The sequence below is a fragment of the Phodopus roborovskii genome, unplaced genomic scaffold (assembly GCF_943737965.1).
Source record: "Phodopus roborovskii unplaced genomic scaffold, PHOROB, whole genome shotgun sequence".
NCBI classification, from domain to species: domain Eukaryota; kingdom Metazoa; phylum Chordata; class Mammalia; order Rodentia; family Cricetidae; genus Phodopus; species Phodopus roborovskii.
The window spans coordinates 4824722-4844362 of record NW_026126433.1 but is presented as its reverse complement, the minus strand read 5'-3'; positions in this window follow the sequence as shown (position 1 = coordinate 4844362).

Below are 19641 nucleotides of genomic sequence, written 5' to 3'. Positions count from 1 at the left end.
ATCTGAGCAATAGTGGAGAGGCTACCTTAAATGCCCTTCCCTGATAATGAGACTCATGACTACCCTAAATGCCATCCTAGAACCCTCATCCAGTAGCTGATGGAAGCAGACATTCACAGTTAAACACTGAGCCAAACTCTGGAATCCAGTTGCAGAGAGGGAGAAGTGATGAGCAAACGGGTCAAGACCAGGCTGGAGAAACCCACAGAAATAGCTGACCTAAACAAAGGATAGCTCATGAACCCCAGACTTATAACTGGGAAACCAGCATAAGACTAATCCATATGCCCTGAACTTGGGGCTCAATAAGGAGGCCTGAGAAATCTATGGTACCTCTGACAATGGAACCAGGATGTATTCCTAGTGCAGGAATGGTCTTTAGGAGTCCATTTACCATGGAGGGATACTCCCTTAGCCTAGATACTCGGGGGAGGGCCTAGGCAGTACCCCAAATGACCCAACAGACTTTGATGATCCCTCATGGAAGGCCTCACTGTCCCTGGGGATTGGATGGGGGATAAAAAGGGGTGTGGGTCTGTGAGGGGTATTGGAGAATGGGAGGGAGATGGAACTGGGATCAATATGTAATATAAGAAAAAAATTAACTAAAAAAGGAAAAAATTAAAATTAAAAAACTCTATTCAAATTACGTAATTTGCATGTGCCATCCATTTCTTGCCAGGATCCATATTAAGAAGAGGTAAAGGACTATAATTAAAAGAGGATAATTATAAAAAAGAGAAAGAATATCCAGCTGCATGTTTTAAGGGCCAGTATTTTGTTGTTTGGTATGGAATGAAGTCTGGAGTAGACATTGCTACCCCATCCTTGTTTCCTTTCAGAGACTGGCTAAGCAATGTTTATATCTATTTCGGCTGAGTCCAAGGAAGTAAGAAAATGCCTGAGAGCTTTATTTAACCTCAGTCATCTTGGGAAATCTTCCTACTAAAGTCTGAAATAACTGGAGGATGAGGAGCAGAATGAAAGACTGGCAGATACCACTGAAGAGGCTACCTTCTTTCAATGTGTTGAAACATGGGCGTTTTTCAAGTTCAGCAAGCCTCCCATTTCACATGAACCCAATTAAATTAAAAAGAACTTTAAAATTAACCAAATACAATTAGGCAGCAGGAGCTAACAATTCTCTTTATAATGGCAGGTGATATCTCACAGGCATGAGCCAGCCAAATTGTCTCTTCTTCTAATTTGTCTTCCCAGCCATTGACCTTTCAAGGGTACCTGAAGAGCAGGGACCCTGGATGAGATGTTCTGCACTGATTCAAGTCTGCCTGTTGAACTCCTCTTGTGAACAAACATGCTTTACCATATGGCCAGCCCATCACATGGAACTCCAGGACAGTAGAAGAGGTGAGTAACCGAGGGACAAAACAAGAGAGAGTAGGAACTTTTGTAAAGCTAATGTAGGAGTCAAATTTTCCTTGTAGTTTATAAATTTGTGACTTAACTTCAAGCCAAGTCACTCACCCATATGAATGTGCAAAATTGGTTATTATTTTATTCACAATGAAGCAGGTTATATACCTGAAGATAATTAACTCCTGTCAACCGAAAATTTTAAGGAATTCTTTAGGTGAAGATAAGAAATTTTATGGAAAAAAATTAAGGATGATCCATGTAGTACATGCATTTGAAGATGGAGAAATCCATATTTGTTAGAGTCATTCACAAACAATTATGATGTATATGCAATAGTTTTAGCATATCTTTACCCAGATGGAACATATTTTCTAATAAAAGTAGTAACATAAGGCCAATGAGATGGCTCAGCAGGTAAAGGTGTTTGCTAATAATACTGATGACCTGAGTTGATCCCTAGGACACACATGGTGGAAGGAAAGAATCAATTTGTCCTCTGATATGTGACATCTCCTCACCCATGTTGTGGCACACACAGTGAACACAGAAATGAACAAAAGTACTTGAAAAAAAAGTTAAGAAAATTGCATGGGAAGAGGGAGTATGAAAATAAACAGAAGCCATCTTATGGAGGCATTTTCTCAATTCAGATTCCCTCTGTTGGCCACTGAGTCTAAGCACACTTGCCTGTGGTCAGTTGCCCATGGTGGCACAGAGCAGCTGAACACCATCATGGTGAGCAAATATATGTGGGAGAGAGAAAGAGTAGAAACATTGATGTCCTCCGGAGGGAGGCAGATCTGAAGAGGTGAAGGTGTTGAGAAGCAGGCTGAGGTGGGTGGCTTGCTTGCCACCTGGGGCCATGGTGACATCTGGGCCTGAGCTCCTGCCAAAGGCCATCTCTGGGTCCATGCTGCAGCTGAGGTCTGTGTTGATGTCCTTGGCTCCTGTCACCACCAAAGGCTCTGAGGATAGGACTCATGGAGATGACTCTGCCCGCCTCACTTGGCTGTAGCACTCAAGAGAGCAGGCCCTGCACCTCACCTCAGCAACACAGAAGAACTCTTCCTGTTGATGGGGCCGCGGGTGAGCTGGCCCTGAGGGTGTGAGAGGGGGAGAGATAGTTCTGTCTCTCCTCTGCATGTGGTGGTGTGGGCAACAGAGATGTGCCTTACACTCTCCCCACCTCACTGCCTGTGGCAGGTGGGAGAGCTCACCCTCAGGTCATGAGACTGGGAGACCTGGCCCTGCCCTTCGCAGCTAAAGTACTCAGAAGAGTGGGCCAGCACCTCACCTGGGCAGCAAAATAGAACTGACCCTGGCTGGGTGGGTGTGGGTGTCCCAGTGACGAGCGCATGACAGCAGAACTGGCTACTACCCAGCATTGGGTAAGCAGCAGGGGGGGCAGTGCTGGAGAGCTCACACTGGTGGTGAGGAAGAGGGAGAGCAGCTGGGCTGACCATCCAGACCCGGAGCAAGGGCTGTGAGTTGGCCTGCCCCAACGTCTGCCCCATCTAGGAACTGCTGGAGCACATAAAGGTACAGGTCCTGCACAGTCAAAACTGAAGGATTTCAATGGCATGGGCAACAACAGAACATATAAGAGGAGTCCCAGTGAGGGCCAGTATCAATAGTGCAGCAGAAGCCAGAGGCCTAGAACAGAACATTGATTCAAATCAGTGAACACTTGTAAGTAAAGGTGTATGGAATAAAGGATAGATTGTGTAACTCACTGTGTTACACTGCAGCTTCCACGATTAGTTTTTTTTTTAATTTTTTTCATTTAAATTTGAAACAAGCTTGTTTTACATGTCAAAACCCAGTTCCCAAACCCTTCCTTCCTCCCTTGTTCTCCCCACAAACCCCCATCTCATCCCCTTTCTGCTCCCCAGAGAGGATGAGGCCTTCTTTAAAGTCTGTCATTTCATTTGGAGCAGGGCCTAGGCCCTCCCCCATGTGTCTAGGCTGAGGGAGTATCCCTCTATGTGAAATGGGCTCCCAAAGCCCATTCATACACTAGGAATAAATACTGATCCATTACTAGAGGCCCCATTGACTTCCCAGGCCTTCTAACTAACACCCACATTCAGGGAATCTGGGTCAGTTCGAGGCATAATTAGGGTTTTTTTTCTTTTAAATTTTATTTTATTTTGTGAGAGAAAGATCGGAGGATGGATAAGAAAGGATGAGGTGATGACTGGGATCAGGATGCATGATGTGCAATCCACAAAGAATCAATAGAAGGTAAAAATAAAAATATAAACACCATGAACTTTTGAGAAAAGATAGTATGTTCATCTAAGGAAGAGCTTTGGAAATCACACAGGCGAGAGTGTAGGGATAAGGAAGGAGGTAGAGCAAGAAGCCAGAAGCAAAGGATGACCTGGCTGCCCAGAAAAGTGAACGCAAGGCAGAAGCCCTGCCCAAAAGGTAAGTCAGGTGATCCTGAGAGGAGACTGACTGCAGAGACATGGATATCAGTATAGGAGAAGAGAGGAGCTCCATCCTGCCATTGCCTGCATCCTCAGAGACTGTGGCTAGTGCCCTGTCAGGAGAGAAGAAGAAACCCCACAAATTAGGGTCAGAAATGTAGTTTGGTTGTTGTTTGTTTTTTACTCTTACTCTTTGGGGGCCCACCACCCAGCTCTCAAATAAATACACAGAGATTTATCAATGCCCTGCCTTAGCTTGGTTTGTTTATAGCCAGCTTTTCTTAAATTATCCCAGCTAGCTTTTGCCTTTGGGCTTTTACCTTTCTGTTTTATATACCTTTTTAACCTTCTTACTCCGTGGCTGGTTTGTATGTCTGGGCGTCTGGACTCTAGTACCCTCCTCTCCTTCTCCCTTTGCTTTCCTCCCTCTCGTCTCATTCTCCTATTTATTCTCTCTGCTTGGCAGCCCTATATATGTCCCCCTCCTGCCTAACTATTGGCCATTAAGCTCTTTATTAGACCAATTAGGCAAAGTAACACACTTTACAGAGTTAAAGAAATGCAGCGTAAAAAAGTGTAACATCTTTGTATCATTAAACAAATATTCCACAGCATAAATGAATGTAAGATATCTTAAACTAATATTCTACAACACAGGAGACCATTTCCCACAGCCCACCTGGAGAGAAGCCCACAGGACTGTGGGGATGAAAGAGCCAGACGTAGGCACACTAAGACATCTGGGTAGCAGGAGGCTCTGCAGGTGGGGAGAACAGTTGTCAGGAGCCATGCTTGCCATAACCAGGAACAAGCCCCTTCCCTGAGAATAATGACAGAGAATCTTGAGATCAGACAGTGACCCAGTCTCCAGAACCATTCACCTCACAGGTAGTTTAGTTCTGGCAGGGCTGAGACATCTGAGGCTAGTACGTAGTACCTTTCCCAGCAGCCACCACATCAGCCCTCACACAGAGTGTCTCATTTCAGATCACTGCAACTGGTCCCCAAGTTCAGGGCTCAGTGCTCTGTTTGCTTCCTTTACTCCCAGTACACACAGAAGACCCACTCTGGCTTAATGTTGGCCAATTTGGGATTCAAACCCTGCAGAATCTGAATTTGAAGAAGTTGTCTGGTGTACAGACTGCAAAACTCAGTGTAGTGAGTAAATGCTCCCAGAGCACAAAAGGGGACAGTCCACAACTGGCACTTGACAGATTAGTAGCCAGCACCAGCTTGAGAGGTAAAGAGGACAAAAGATCCACATCCTTCAGCCTTCCAGACTCCAGGACTGGACCCAGGAAGCAGTCCTTCCAACATTTTGTTATTTTCTAAATATCTATTCACTTTTTAATTATTGTGTTTCTTCTTTTTATCACACTTTCAGAATCATCTTACTTTGTGTTTTGAAATCCTCTCTTTTTTATATTTATCTGATTCTCTTTGTGTGAATTTATCTTTACAATCAGATTTCTTCTCTCCTGGCCTTTATTTTCTGTCTTCCTAACAACATCTTCCTCCTTTCCCTTCTCCTTCTACTTCCCCTCCTCCTTTTCCTCCCTATCATCATTGTCTTCATCATATTTTATCCTTATTCCCCTTCTTTATATATGTACTTTTATTTAACTTTGTTTCTCCTCTCTTTTTTATCTCCTCCTGTCCCCTTCCTCTGTTTTGCTTACAAATTTCACTTTCTCCTGACACAATTTTTAACTTCATAGTTTACTTTTTGCCATTTGCTGTTCTGTGGTTACTGCTTTTATGGTAGTTCATTTAATCAATTTTAAGGATGTTTCTGAATCTGGCTTATATTTATTTTGTAAGTGCTACAACAGTTTGTTTAATCATCTCAGTTGCCCTAGGAATTGAGGCTTTAAGAGAAGTTGTATCACTAAGATTCTCAAATAAAATTGGAAGAGATATCCATAAGAATAGATGCACAAGTAGCAACAACAACAGACAGGAGACATGAAAGGGAAAGGTGTGGTGATATATTGTTTATGACCTAATAAAGCCAGTGGAGATCAGAAGGCAAAGCTAATCATAGCCATAGAAACTGGGCTGTGGTGCCACACACCTTTAATCCAAGGACTCAGGAGACAGAGGCAAATGAATCTCTGTGAGTTCAAGGCTACCCAAGACTAATTAATAGTGAATCAGTCTAAAAGAGAAACTGAGCTCGTGCCTTTAATCCCAGCACTAGAAAGGTATATAAGATAGGAGCAGGGCATTTGGTATTCAGTGTTGAGCACATTGAGGACAGGATCCCTCCCCGAGGCCTGATAGAGGTAAGAGCTCTCTGGTAGCTTGGCTGCTTTTCTTCTCTGATCTTCAACTTGAACCCCAATATTTGTCTCTGGAATTTTATTACTCATGTTACAGAAAGGGGCATGACATATGCAGACGATCATAACTCCTCACCTACTAAATTCATAGATAATGAAATAGGTGACTCTGAAACTCAATAAAACCAGCTTTATAATTTAAGGGAATCACCATATTTCCTGTCAAAATGAATTGGCTTTGTTGAAGAAAAACATATAGCAAAGTTTAGGTAGCTCTGATTATTTTAAAGAAATATTGATCCCTGCCAATAACTGGTTTCCTCTATCAAACTAAATCTTAAGAGGCAATACCATCCAAATACAAGTATTGGTATATATTGTCAACTGTTACTATACTCAAAGATTAAAAACAAAATCTCCAAGTGTGAGATTTACTCAGAGTTGGCAAGTATTAGTAATAGTTTTATTAGTAACCTAGATAAATCTTGTCCCTAAATTGTTTATGCATAAAAAATAGAGCCAAAGAAATAATTATGCCCTGTATAATTATGTGGATTCAGTCAATTCAGGGAAACCTTTGTGTCTGACGTTGTTGTTTTTTTAACCCAGCTGGAAACCATAAAGAAAATTAAATGCAAAGCTCTCATGAAAAAAGAAGCAAGTCCCTGTGGAAAGTACTGAATGTGAAAGACAGCTGCTGGGCACTTTCCAGGTGTCAGATCCCTCAAGGGACTCACTGGAATGCAGCTCATAGATAGGATAGAAGAGTGGGGTGAGGAACAACAGGACAACCTTGACAATGTGAAAAGCCTCTGTCATTCTGCATTGGTGACATAAAGGTGCATATAATATTAATAATATTCAGTATTTAGTTCCCAGTGTTCACAACAAAGTCTTTCATAAGAAGGAAGGATTTCTTAACAAAGCCTGACTTCCCTTTCCCAATAGGCTGCAACACAAGCCATAAGGAGAAAAGTAATGAGACTATAAAACCCCAGTCTCCCATTCCAATCTTTTGATTGTTTGAAGAGCATGGCTGATTTCTTTCAATAGGAGTGCTGGAACTCTGGAGATGTAAGATGTAGTGCTCTCATCACCACACCCCGAACTCTTTTCTTCTCTTCCTGCCCCTCCTCAAGATTTACCTACTCTTGGGTGATACATGACTTTTACAGGATTATTTTCCCTGACTTTGATTCTATTCTTACCAAAGACATTATGCTATTAATGTTTACTGCTGCAGCTACTTCTACTGACTCTACTATAACAGAAGACATGTAGAAAAGTACAAGAAAAGAAATAGGAAAGGGAAAACAATTTATTGTGCACTGCACAAGTACACTGCACCATTTAAACCAATCAGTGATAAACAACCTCCCATTGTTGCCTCTCTGGCAGTAGTGACAGTCTCTGATGATGTCCAAATTGGTATGTGAAGGAGCCCTAATCCGGTAACTTCCCTGGACCCCCTGCTTGGATGTCAGTCCTGGTTTCTTTCATCTTGTCTCCAAGTCATTGACTTCTTTTCTTTTTATTTATTCTTCTTTATTTTCAAGTATTTTATTGAGTATTTTAGCATCTATGGTCATAAGAGAAATTTTGTCTGTAATTCTTTCTTTGTTGAATCTTTATATGGTTTGGCTATCAGGGTGCCCTAAAAAGGTCTGGACCTGGGCTTGTTTTTTTTTTTTTTTTTTTTTTTTTTGTTTGTTTGTTTGTTTTTCTTGTTGGTGTTGTTAGGAAAACTTTTAATGGCTACTTGCTTCTATTTCCTTAAGCGTTATAGGTCTATTTAAATTGTTTATCTGATTTTGCTTTAACTTTGGTAAATTGCATCTATCTAGAAAATTACCCATTTCTTTTAGATTTTCCATCTGTCACATGGTGTCTTTTCTCTCAAGCCACTTTTTAAAAATTACAACAACTATGTGGCTATTCTGGCCTTCTCTATTTGGTGTTCTGTATGCTTCTTGAACCTTGAAGGGCATCCTTTTCTTTAGGTGATTGTGTTGAAAGTATTTTCTGGGACATTGATCTGGAATTATTCTCCTTCTTCTATTCCTATTATTCTTAGGTTTGGTCTTGTCATGGTGTCCTATGTTCCCTGGATGTATTGTGTCAGGAGTTTTTTTTTTAATTTAACATTTTCTTTGACCAGTGTATCTATTATTTCTATTGTATTTTCAACACCTGAGATTCTTACATCTCTTGTATTCTGTTGGTGGAGCTCTTCTCTATAGTTCCTGTTCACTTACCTAGATTTTTCATTTCCAGAATTCCTTTAGTTTGTATTTTTCTTATTGCTTCTCTTTCCATTTGCGGGTATTCAAAAATTTTGTTTCTTTCCTTGAACTGTTTGTTTTTCTTGGCTTTTTAAAGGGATTTATTCATTTCTCATATTTTTCTATTGTTTTTCCTCTATTTATTTAAATAATTTATTTCTTTAAGGACCTCTCTCATCTTCCTAAAGTTTGTCTAAGGTCTTTTCCTGTGCTTTTGATGAGTTGGAAAATTCAGGGCTTGCTGTTATATGATAGCTTGGCTCTGTGTTAACATATTGCCTTGACTCTTGTTGCCTGTGTTCTTACACAGCTGTCTAGCCTCAACCACCATCAAATTGGACAGCACAAGTGATTTTTCTGTTTACAGAAGCAGTATATGTAAACCAAAAGTTGACTAAATACAGAAGGAGCAATTGGTGCCACTTGAAAAGACAAAGATGGGTAGTAGATCTGTGCTACTACCTGCTAATGTGCAAGGAAAACTATAGTAGCAATAATTAGTTTGGTCAGTTGTTTCTTCTTTAAACTTTTTGTTTTATATTTCTAATAAACAACACACCACTACATCATAGGAGGTGGAAACAGACAGCCCACAGGAGATCAGGAGGTTGGGACTACCCTCAGCAACATGTGAGTACCATATCTTAAAAATATATACCAAATTTGAATAATTACACCAGTTGACATGCCAATGAGAATGGAAGAACTTTCATGAAGACCCAGTCCTAGATGAAGAACCACAGGCAACTGACTGCTTCTGAGAGATGGAGAATTTGTCTTCCCCAAGGATGAGCCTCCAACTGGTTAACCAATACTAGATGATCAGCCCTAAAATCATATGCATAAGGTCAACACTAAATGAACTAATCAGATAGTATTATTCACATATATATGAAACAATAATATTCAAAGAAAAACAGGTAATGAACTTGAGGAGGAAGGAAAACTTGATATAAATACAGTACACATATAGTAAATTTTAAAATGAATTTAATTAAAAAGCTAAAATTACATAATAGTCTAATCATTTAGAAAGTAGACATTTCCACATTATCAATAATTGCTTATAAGTCTTAGCACTATATTCATATTCCCTTCTGTGTGTTGTCTTCTTTCCCAAGCATGTGTTTAAATGGCTTGTTCAAGTGTTGAAAATGCTGAAACAAGATACAACCTCTTCTAATAACTGTTTCCTGGGAATGAGCTATGAGCTGCAGGTAAAGTCCTGCTCTTGCTTCTGTGTGACTGCAGGTCTCGTATGCTACAGTGGATTTGGTGGCTAGGGAGCCAAAAAGAGTCATGACAGATTTTCCATATAAAGTTGACTATTATTCTTTTAAGGTCTGTGAAGAATTGTGCTGGCATTTTGATGGGGATTGCACTGAATCTGTAGATTTGCTTTTGGCAAGATTGCCATTTTTACTGTGTCAAGCCTACCTATCAAAGAGCATGGGAGATCTTTCCATTTTCTGGAATCTTCTTTAATTTCTTTTTTTGAAAGACTCAAAGTTCTTACTATACAGGTCTTTCACTTGTTTGGTAAGTGTTACCCCAAGATAGTTTATGTTGTTTGTGGCTATTGTAAAGGGTGATGTTTCTCTGATTTCTTTTTCAGGTCATTTATTGTCAGTTTATAATAGGGCTACTGATTTTTTTGAGTAAATCTTGTATCCTGTCACTTTGCTGAAGGTGTTTATCGGCTGTAGGAATTCCCTGGTAGAGTTTATTGTGGGGGGGGGCTCATATCATTTGCCAATAGTAACAGTTTGACTTCTTCCTTTCTAATTTGTATCCCCTTGATCTTCTTTTGTTGTCTTATTTCTCCAGCTAGAACTTCAAGTACAATATTGAAGAGATCTAGAGAGAGTGGACAACCTTGACTTGTTCCTGATTTTAGAGGAATTGCGTTGAGTTCCTCTCCATTTAGTTTGATGTTGGTTTTGTGTATATTGCTTTATTATGTTTAGGCATGTTCCTGTTATTCCTGATAAGAAAAGACCCATGATAGCCAAAACAACCCTGTACAATAAAGGAACTTCAGGAGGCATCATCATACCTGACTTTAAATCCTATTATAAAGCTATAGTCCTGAAATCTGTCTGGTATTGGGAGAAAAGTAGACAGGTAGACCAATGGAATTGAATTGAAAACACTGGTATTAACCCACACACCTACGAACACCTGATTTTTGACAAAGAAGTCAAAATTATACAGTGAAAAAAAAGAAAGCACCTTCAACAAATGCTTCTGGAATAACTGGTTGCTGGTGTGTAGAAGACTGAAGAGAGATCCATAGCTATTGCCATGCATAAAACTTAAGTCCAAATGGATCAAATCCAGCCACACTGAATCTCTTAGAAGAGAAAGTGGGAGGTACCCTTGAACAAATTGGTACAGGAGACCACTTCCTGAACATAATATCAGTAGCACAGACACTGAGACCAACAATTAATAAATGTGGCTTCCTGAGACTGAGAAGCTTCTGTAAGGCAAAGCACACAATCAAAAAGCTAAAATGGCAGTCCACAGAATGGGAAAAGATATTCACCAATCCTACATCTGACAAAGGGCTGATCTCAAAAATATACAAAAAAAAAATCAAGCTTGTCACCAAACCAACAAATAATCCAATTATAAATTGGGGAACATAACTAAATAGAGAATTCTCAATGGAGGAAAGTGAAAGACACTTAAGAAAGTGCTCAACATCCTTACCCATCATGGAAATGCAAATCAAAGCAACTCGGAAATACCATCTTACTCCTGTCAGAATGGCTAAAATCAAAAATACCAGACAGTTTATGCGGGAGAGGATATGGAGAAAAGGAAACACTCCTACACTGCTAGTAGGAGTACAAACTTGTCCAGCCACTTTGAAAATCAGTATGTTAGTTCCTCAGAAAAATGGAAATCAGTCTACCACAAGATCCAGCAATTACACTCTTAGGAATATACCCAAAAGACACACATTCATATTCAACTATGTTCATAGAAGCATTATTTGTAATAGCCAGAACCTGGAAGCAACCTAGATGCCCCTCAACTGAAGAATGGAATCTTGAAATTCCTAGCAAATAGATGGAACTAGAAGAAACCATCCTGAGTGAGATAACCCAGTCATAAAAAGACAAACATGGTATGTATACCCTCATATATAGATTTTAGACATAGAGCAAAGGATCACCAGCCTACAATCCACCACCGGAGAAGATAGGAAACAAGGAGGACCCTACGAAAGACATATGTGGTTCCCCAGTGAAGGGAAAAAGGGACACGATCTTCTGAGCAAATTGGGAGCAGAGGGGCAGGACAGGGAGTCATGAGAAAGAGGAGAGGGGACATGAAGTAAGGGACATGAGGGAGCAGGAAGACTGAGTCATGGGAAGAATAGAGGAGAACAAGAAAAGAGATACCATAATAGAAGGAACCGTTATAGGTTTAACCGGAAACCTGGTGTTTAGGGAAATGCTCATAGACCTACAAGGATGATCCCAACTAACAATCTAAGCAATAGTGGAGAGGCTACCTTAAATGCCCTTCCCTGATAATGAGATTGATGATTACCTTATATCCTATCCTAGAGCCTTCATCCAGTAGCTAATGGAAGCAGAAGCAGACACCCACAGCTAAACACTGAGCCCAACTCCTGGAATCCAGTTGCAGAGACAGAGGAGTAATGAGCAAAGGTGTCAAGACCAAGCTGGAGAAACCCACAAAAACAGGTGCTCTGAACAAGGGAGAGCTCATGGACCCCAAACTGATAGCTGGGAAACCAGCATAGGACCAACCCAGACCCCCAGGACGTGGGTGTCAGTGAGGAGGCATGGACAATCTATGGGGCCTCTGTTAATGGATCGGTATTTATCCCTAGTGTAAAAATGGAATTTGGGAGCCCATTCCATGTAGATGGATATTCTCTCAGCCTAGACACATGGGGAAAGGACTAGGCCCTGCTCCAAATATTAATACAGACTTTGAAAATTCCCCCAATAGAAGGCCTCATCCTTCCTGGGGAGCAGAAAGGGGATGGGATATGGGGTTGTTGGAGAGCAGGGAAGGAGGGAAAGGAGAGGGAATTGGGATTGACATGTAAAACAAAAAGCTTTTTTTTTTCAAATTTAAATAGAAAAAAAGGAATCATGACTATATATTATAGATAGCATGGAAAATATTTAGAATTTTCATTAGAATTGAATTATGACAAATATAATAAGTTATCATAAAGCAAAACTGAAATCAAGTTTAAGACTATCTGAAAATTTGTGACAGTCATTTAATTTTGGATATTTATTTTAAAATGAGTACATATCTGAAGATTTAATGATAAGAGACACAAATGAGAGGATACATTCATCATTTGTCTTTCTGAGTTTAGGTTACCTCAGTATGATTGCTTCTAGCCACATCCATTTATCTGATTATTTCCTGTTTTTAACAGCCAGATGGTACCACTGTATATAAGTACCACATTTTCATTTCACATTCTGATTTATAGAGAGATTCAAATGTCACAGACCAGTCATATTGACTTTTTGATTGAATATACTTCACTCCATATACAACTGGTAATGTCTGATTATTACAAGAGTACGCCTAAAAATTAATCTTATTATAATTCTGTCAGTATTCCACATACCCCCAGAACTTCTCAATTTTCTCTGTGAGTTGCAGTATGTATCTCTGGTAGTCACACACACACACACACACACACACACACACACACCCTGAACTCACATGATGAAATCTTTCTCTTCATGTGATAGTATTAGGGGTAGCTCCCTGAGAGGTGATTATGTAATGAAAGACAACAGTATGGCTATCTGCACATCAAGAACTCACCAGACATTGTTAGATGCTCCCCAGTGGACATGTTCTACCAAAACAACCCCAGTTTAGAAAAGTGATAATGTTCCCTTTATAGAGAGAAAATAACTATGAGGACAGCCACTGCCACTTAATGTCCTAATAAAGAAGTTTACTAGGAAGGTGATTAGCTTCAAACTGAAGCACTGTCAGCTTTCAGTCATGTAGCCAGACCAGTTGTGAACACCTCTGCTTCTCACTATTGACAGAGAGCCAAGGAACTTCATGGTCCTCCAATGTATTCATCAAAAAAGCATCCAAAAGATAATATCCTTCCTCTTGGACTACAACTGAATATTATACTTTTATAAAAGATACTAAATAGATTATAAGAATATTGAGGAACTTGTATATGAATGAGTCCTTACATTTTTAAACTGAGAATTATATATATATATATATATATGTATATATATATATATATATATATATATATCAGTTGCTTTGCTACTGTTGCTCTGGGGTTGTGGGTAAGGACAAAAGAAATAGCAAAAAACAAGAAATTCAAGATGAAAGTTGAAATTTCCACTTAAATGAGTATCATTCCCACTAAAATGATCTTGGTAGAAACCAAAGAAGACAGTGGTAGAACACTTGCCTACCAGGTTAGAGGTGGTTGGTTCAATTAACATGTGGGGGGAGCTCTGGGAAAAAGTCAATGGAAGAGTAACAACCAACTAAATGAAGACAAAAAGTTGAAATGCATGTACTTACAGTAAACAAAAATAAACCAATAGCTCCACCACACATATACACATACACCTCTACACATACACACAGAAACCAAGAATGGAGGCAATAGAAATAGCAACTTTCTGCCAAGACAATAGGTCATTCTCCACAAATGACAGTAGGGCTCCATTGCTGAAGACAACATACACACAACTCATTGAAAATGGAGAAATCGAGCTGGTTCCTACATAACATCTTCACACCCATGTTCTAGTGTCTACGACATGGAAAGAAACTCTGAAGGCTACAAAAAAAGAAGAGTAGACACCAACCCAACCACAAAACCTTTGTTTTACAATCTGTCCTGCCTGCAAACTATGCTAAAGTAATGGTGATAAAAACCTTGTGGGAATAACCAATTGATATCTGATTTGACTTAAGGCTTCACTCCATGAGATATAACCCATAACCTACACCATTTGAATGGCCAAGAACCAGAGTCTAGATAGCCCAGAGACTTAGGATAACACCAAATACTACTGGTCTAATAATGATGATGATATTCTGCTATACTCATAGATCGGTGCCTTATTCAGTCATCAAGAAGATTTCTCCAGTAGATGATGGGAACAAGAACAAGGATCTACACTCAAACATTACACACAGAGAGAAACCTTAGAACTCACAGATCTAAATGAGAGTCTCCATCAAACCCCTCCACACCAAATTCAGGGAACCTCAAGGGCCAAGAGTCAGGAGATGCAGGGGATGAAGAAGACACCAGAAGAACAAGTCCCTCTAAATCTCCTGAGTAAAGCTCATATGAGCTCAGAGAGACTGAAACAGCAAGCATAGGGCCTACATGGGTCTGTACCACGTCTTCTGTGAATATATAGCTTTTAGTATAATACTTTTATGGAACTCCTAAATGTGTAAATGAATGGGTCTCTAGTTCTTGTGCCTTTTCATGGGGCTCATATAATTTTCTCTTAGTTTGGCTTGTCCAACTTCAGTATGATGGTTTTAATTTTATCTTATTATATTTTATTTTGTTATGTTTTGTAAGCCTATTCCTTTTAAATTAGAAACATAAAGGGATTGGATCAGAGTAGGAGAGGAGGTGTGGAGGAACTAGAAAGAGCCGAGCTAGGGGAAAATGTATTCCAATTATGTTGTTTGACGAAAGAATCTATGTTAATTAAAGGGGAAAAATAAAGTTCAAAGAATTAAAACAAGAAATAACAACTTTCCATAAATGAGGTCCAAAAAAAGGAAAAAAGGTGAACTGAGAAAAGGAAAAGAAAAAGCAAAACAAACAAACAAAAAAACCAAAATCAAAAACAAACAGGAGTATGGTGGTCTCCAGGAGAAAGGGCTGCAGGATGGAAAAGGAAAAAGGACAGACAATATTTAACATATCTGATCATTTAAATAGTTACTAATAGACTTCAAAGATCTTATGAAGCACTTAAAAACTAAAAGGCACCTTGAAAATAATTGTCATTAAAATTATTCTAAAGTTGTATCCAAGGAACAACCAAAATTAAAATATAACACTGTTAGCAGTAAGGTTTTTCCCTGCCGGTCTGGTCCCACCACCACACCAGCCCACCAGCCCCAAATAACACACAGAAACGCTGTATTTATATATAATTCTGTTGGCCAGTTACTAGTTTCTTATCGGCTAGTTCTGTCTTTAATATTAACCCATTTCCATTAATCTAAGTACTTCCACGTGGTCTTATCTTAATGGAGAAAGGGACTGACATTCTTCTCTCTCTGTCCTCCATTTCGAGTCTCCCCTCAATACTTCCTCTTTCCTCCTAGTCTCCTAGTTTTGCCTATCTTGTTTCATATTGGCCAACAGTGCTTTATTCATTAACCAATAAGAGAAACATATTTACAGAATGACAACTCCCATCATAACACATCATTTTTAAAAAGAAAAAAGTTATGCAGGGTAAAGATATAACTTGGGCCTAATCAAAGAATGAAGAAAATTAGCCTCTAAAGAGTTCATCTTTCCATCTTTGTAAATCCAAAGTGAGACCTGAAGAGGGCATGAAAGAACAGGGAGCTAAAGAATGGGGTGAAGATTTCCAAGTCACCTTCCTGGAGTATAAACTAAATTCTAAAGACAGTGGCTGTGGGGATGACTGTGGAATTCACATTAATGATTTAGGTAGAGTCATATAATCAGGGACTATCTGTGAAACAACAGTCTTTAGATATCTATATCCAACCAAGAATGTCTGACCTCTAGTCATTAAATTTTCCATTTTCAACCTTTTAATTTGGATAAATGACCTTAGACCTCTAGGATGATTACAAAGTCATAGATGTGACATACTCTTAGTATTGATATTTTTATTCATTTTAATATGATCTGCTTGTTTGTTGCTTAAATCCTTTGAAATCCTTAAGAAAATCTTACATTAAATCTTAAACTTAAAAAATATGTATTTATGTATTTTATATCCCCATTGCAGTTTCCCCTCTCTCCTCTCCTCCCAGTCTCCTCACCTCTCCTCCCCTGCCACCCCCCCATACACTCCTCCTTCCATTTTCTATTCAGAAACAGGAAGGCCTCCCATGGATGTCAATAAAAACATGGTACCTCAAGTTACAGTAAGACTAAGCACCTCCCCTTGTATTAAGGCTGGAAAGGCAATCCAGTAGGAGTAACAGAGTTCCAAAAAGCAGTGAAAGAGTTGGAGACAGGCCCTGTTCCCACGATTAGGAGTACAAGAAGACCCACAAGAAGACCAAGCTGTACAGCTGTAATATATATGCAAAGGGCCTAGGTCAGTCCAATTAGGCTCTCTGATTGTCAATTCAGGCTCTCTGAGCTCCTTATAAGCCAAGATTAGTAAATTCTGTGGGTTTTCTTGTGGTATCCTTGACCCCTGTGGCTCCTACAATCCATACCTCTCTTCAGCAGGATTCCCCAAGCTTGGCTTAATCTCTGGCTGAGGGTCTCTGCTTCTGCTTCTATCAGTTGCTGGATGAAGCCTCTCTGATGACTATTGAGCTAAGCAACAATCCACTAGTAGAGCATAATATCATTAGGCAATATTACATTAACATTTTTTTCCTCCAGTCACGTTTGCTTCTATCCTAGGTCTCAGAGCTGTCCAGCTTCTGGGTCCTAATGCTCAAGGCAGTGTCAAGAGTGGGCTCATTCTCCTAGTGTGGGTCTTAGACTGGATCAGTCATGGGTTGACAACTCCCAAAAATCTCTGTGCCACCCTTTTCCCAGCATATGGCATAGGCAGGACACAGGAGATGGTCAGTTCAGGCTCCATATACCCTGTTGCCAGGAGTCTCAGGTAGGATCATCCTTGTAGATGCCTGGGAGTTTTCCTAGCACCATATTTCTACCTGACCCTGAAATGCCTCTACCCTTTCCAGTAGTCTCTTTCAGTACTCTCCCCCTCTATCTTCCCTACTTGATTCCTCATGTTCCCAACTCCACCCAATCCACCAAGGAATCTCTTCTATTCCCACCTCCCATGGATATCCAAGCATGCTCCCTTGAGCCTTCCTTCATACCTCCTCTCTGGGTCTGTGGATTGTAGCCCTCCCTCCTGCCTCTGGACAAGAACAAGCTATAGAAACCCAAAGAGACAGCTGATCTGAACAAGGGGGAGCTAATGGCCCCCCAGACTAAAAGCTGGGTAACCAGCATTATACCAACTCAGACCCCCTGAACATGGGTCTTAGTTAGAAAGCCTTGGCAGACTAAGGGACCTCTGACAATGGAACTAGGATGTATCCCTGGTGCATGAAAGGACTGTGGGAGCACATTCCCCATGGAGAGATACTCCCTTAACCTAGAGGCAGTGGGGAGGGCTTAGACCCTACTCCAAATGACTTGACAGATTTTGATGATCCCTTGTTGAGATTCAGCAAAAGTTCCAGTCTTTTAGAATGTGAGAGATTCATCACAGGAGAAATTGATCAACACAAAGTCTCACACACTTATAGTGGGAGACTTCAACACACCGCTCTCACCACTAGACAGGACCACCAATCATAAACTCAACAAAGAAACAAAAGAACTAAAAGACATTATGTCTCAACTGGGTTTAACAGATATCTATAGAACATTCCATCCAAACACAAAAGAATATAACTTTTTCTCTGCTCCACATGGAACCTTCTCTAAAATCGACAACATACTAGGTGGCATAACAAACCTCAATAGATACAAGAGAATTGGAATAGTCCCCTGTATCTTATCAGACCACCATGCTTTAAATTTGGAATTCAACAACAACACAAATCACAGAAACCCTACAAACTCATGGAAACTGAGCAATGTGCAATTACACCACACCTGGGTCAAAGAAGAAATAAAGAGAGAAATTAAGGACTTTCTAAAAGTCAATGAGAATGAGGACACAACATACGCGAACTTATGGGACACCTTGAAAGCAGGGTTACAAGGAAAGTTCATCACACTAAGTGCTCATATGAAGAAAACAGAGGACAGATAGTCATACTAGAGAATCAACACCACAACTGAAAGCCTCAGAACAAAAAAGAAGCAAACTCACCCCAGAGGAGTAGATGCCAAGAAATAATTAATTTGAGGGCTGAAATCAACAAAATACAAACCAGGAAAACAATACCAAAAAAATCAATGCAAAAAAGAGTTAGTCTTTTTGAGAAAATCAACAAGATAGACAAACCTTTACCCAAACTAACGAAACAGCAGAGAGAGAACATGGAATTAACAAAATCAGAAACTAATAGGGGAACATAAAAACGGACACAGAGGAAATCCAGACAATTTTCAGGTCATACATTGAAAACCTGTATTCCACAAAAATTGAAAATTCAAATAAAATGGTCAAATTTCTGGATAACTACCACTTACCAAAATTAAATCAAGAACAGACAAACAACTTAAATAGACCTATAACCAGCAATGAAATAGAAGCAGTCATCGAAAGCCTTCCAACCAAAAAAAGCCCAGGGCCAGATGGCTTCAGTGCAGAATTCTACCAGACATTGAAGGAAGAACTAATACCAATATTCCTCAAATTGTTCCACAAAATAGAAACAGAAGGTTCATTGCCAAATTCTTTCTATGAGGCCACAATAACCTTGGTACCCAAGCCTCACAAATACACAACAAAGAAAGAAAACTACAGACCAATATCGCTGATGAACATTGATGCAAAAATACTCAATAAAATACTGGCAAACTGAATCCAAGAATACATCAAAGGAATCACCCACTATAACCTTGTAGGCTTCATCCCTGGATTGCAGGAATGGTTTAACATACAAAAATCTATCAATGTGACCCATCATATAAACAAACTGAAAAAGAAAAACCATATGGTCATCTACCTAGATGCTGGAAAAGCCTTCGACAAAATTCAACACCATTTCATGATAAAGGTCTGGGAGAGATCAGGGATAACAGGATCATACCTAAACATAATAAGAGCAATATACAGCAAATCAACAGCCAACATCAATGAATGGAGAGAAGTTTAAGGTGATTCCTCTAAGATCAGGAACAAGGCAAGGCTGTCCTCTCTCTCCATATCACTTCAATATTGTACTTGAAGTTCTAGCTAAAGCTATAAGACAACAAAAGGAAATCAAGGGGATCCAAATTGGAAAGGAAGAAGTCAAACTGTCTCTATTTGAAGACAATATGATAGTTTACATAAGCGACCCAATAAACTCTACCAGGGAACTCTTACAGCTGAGAAA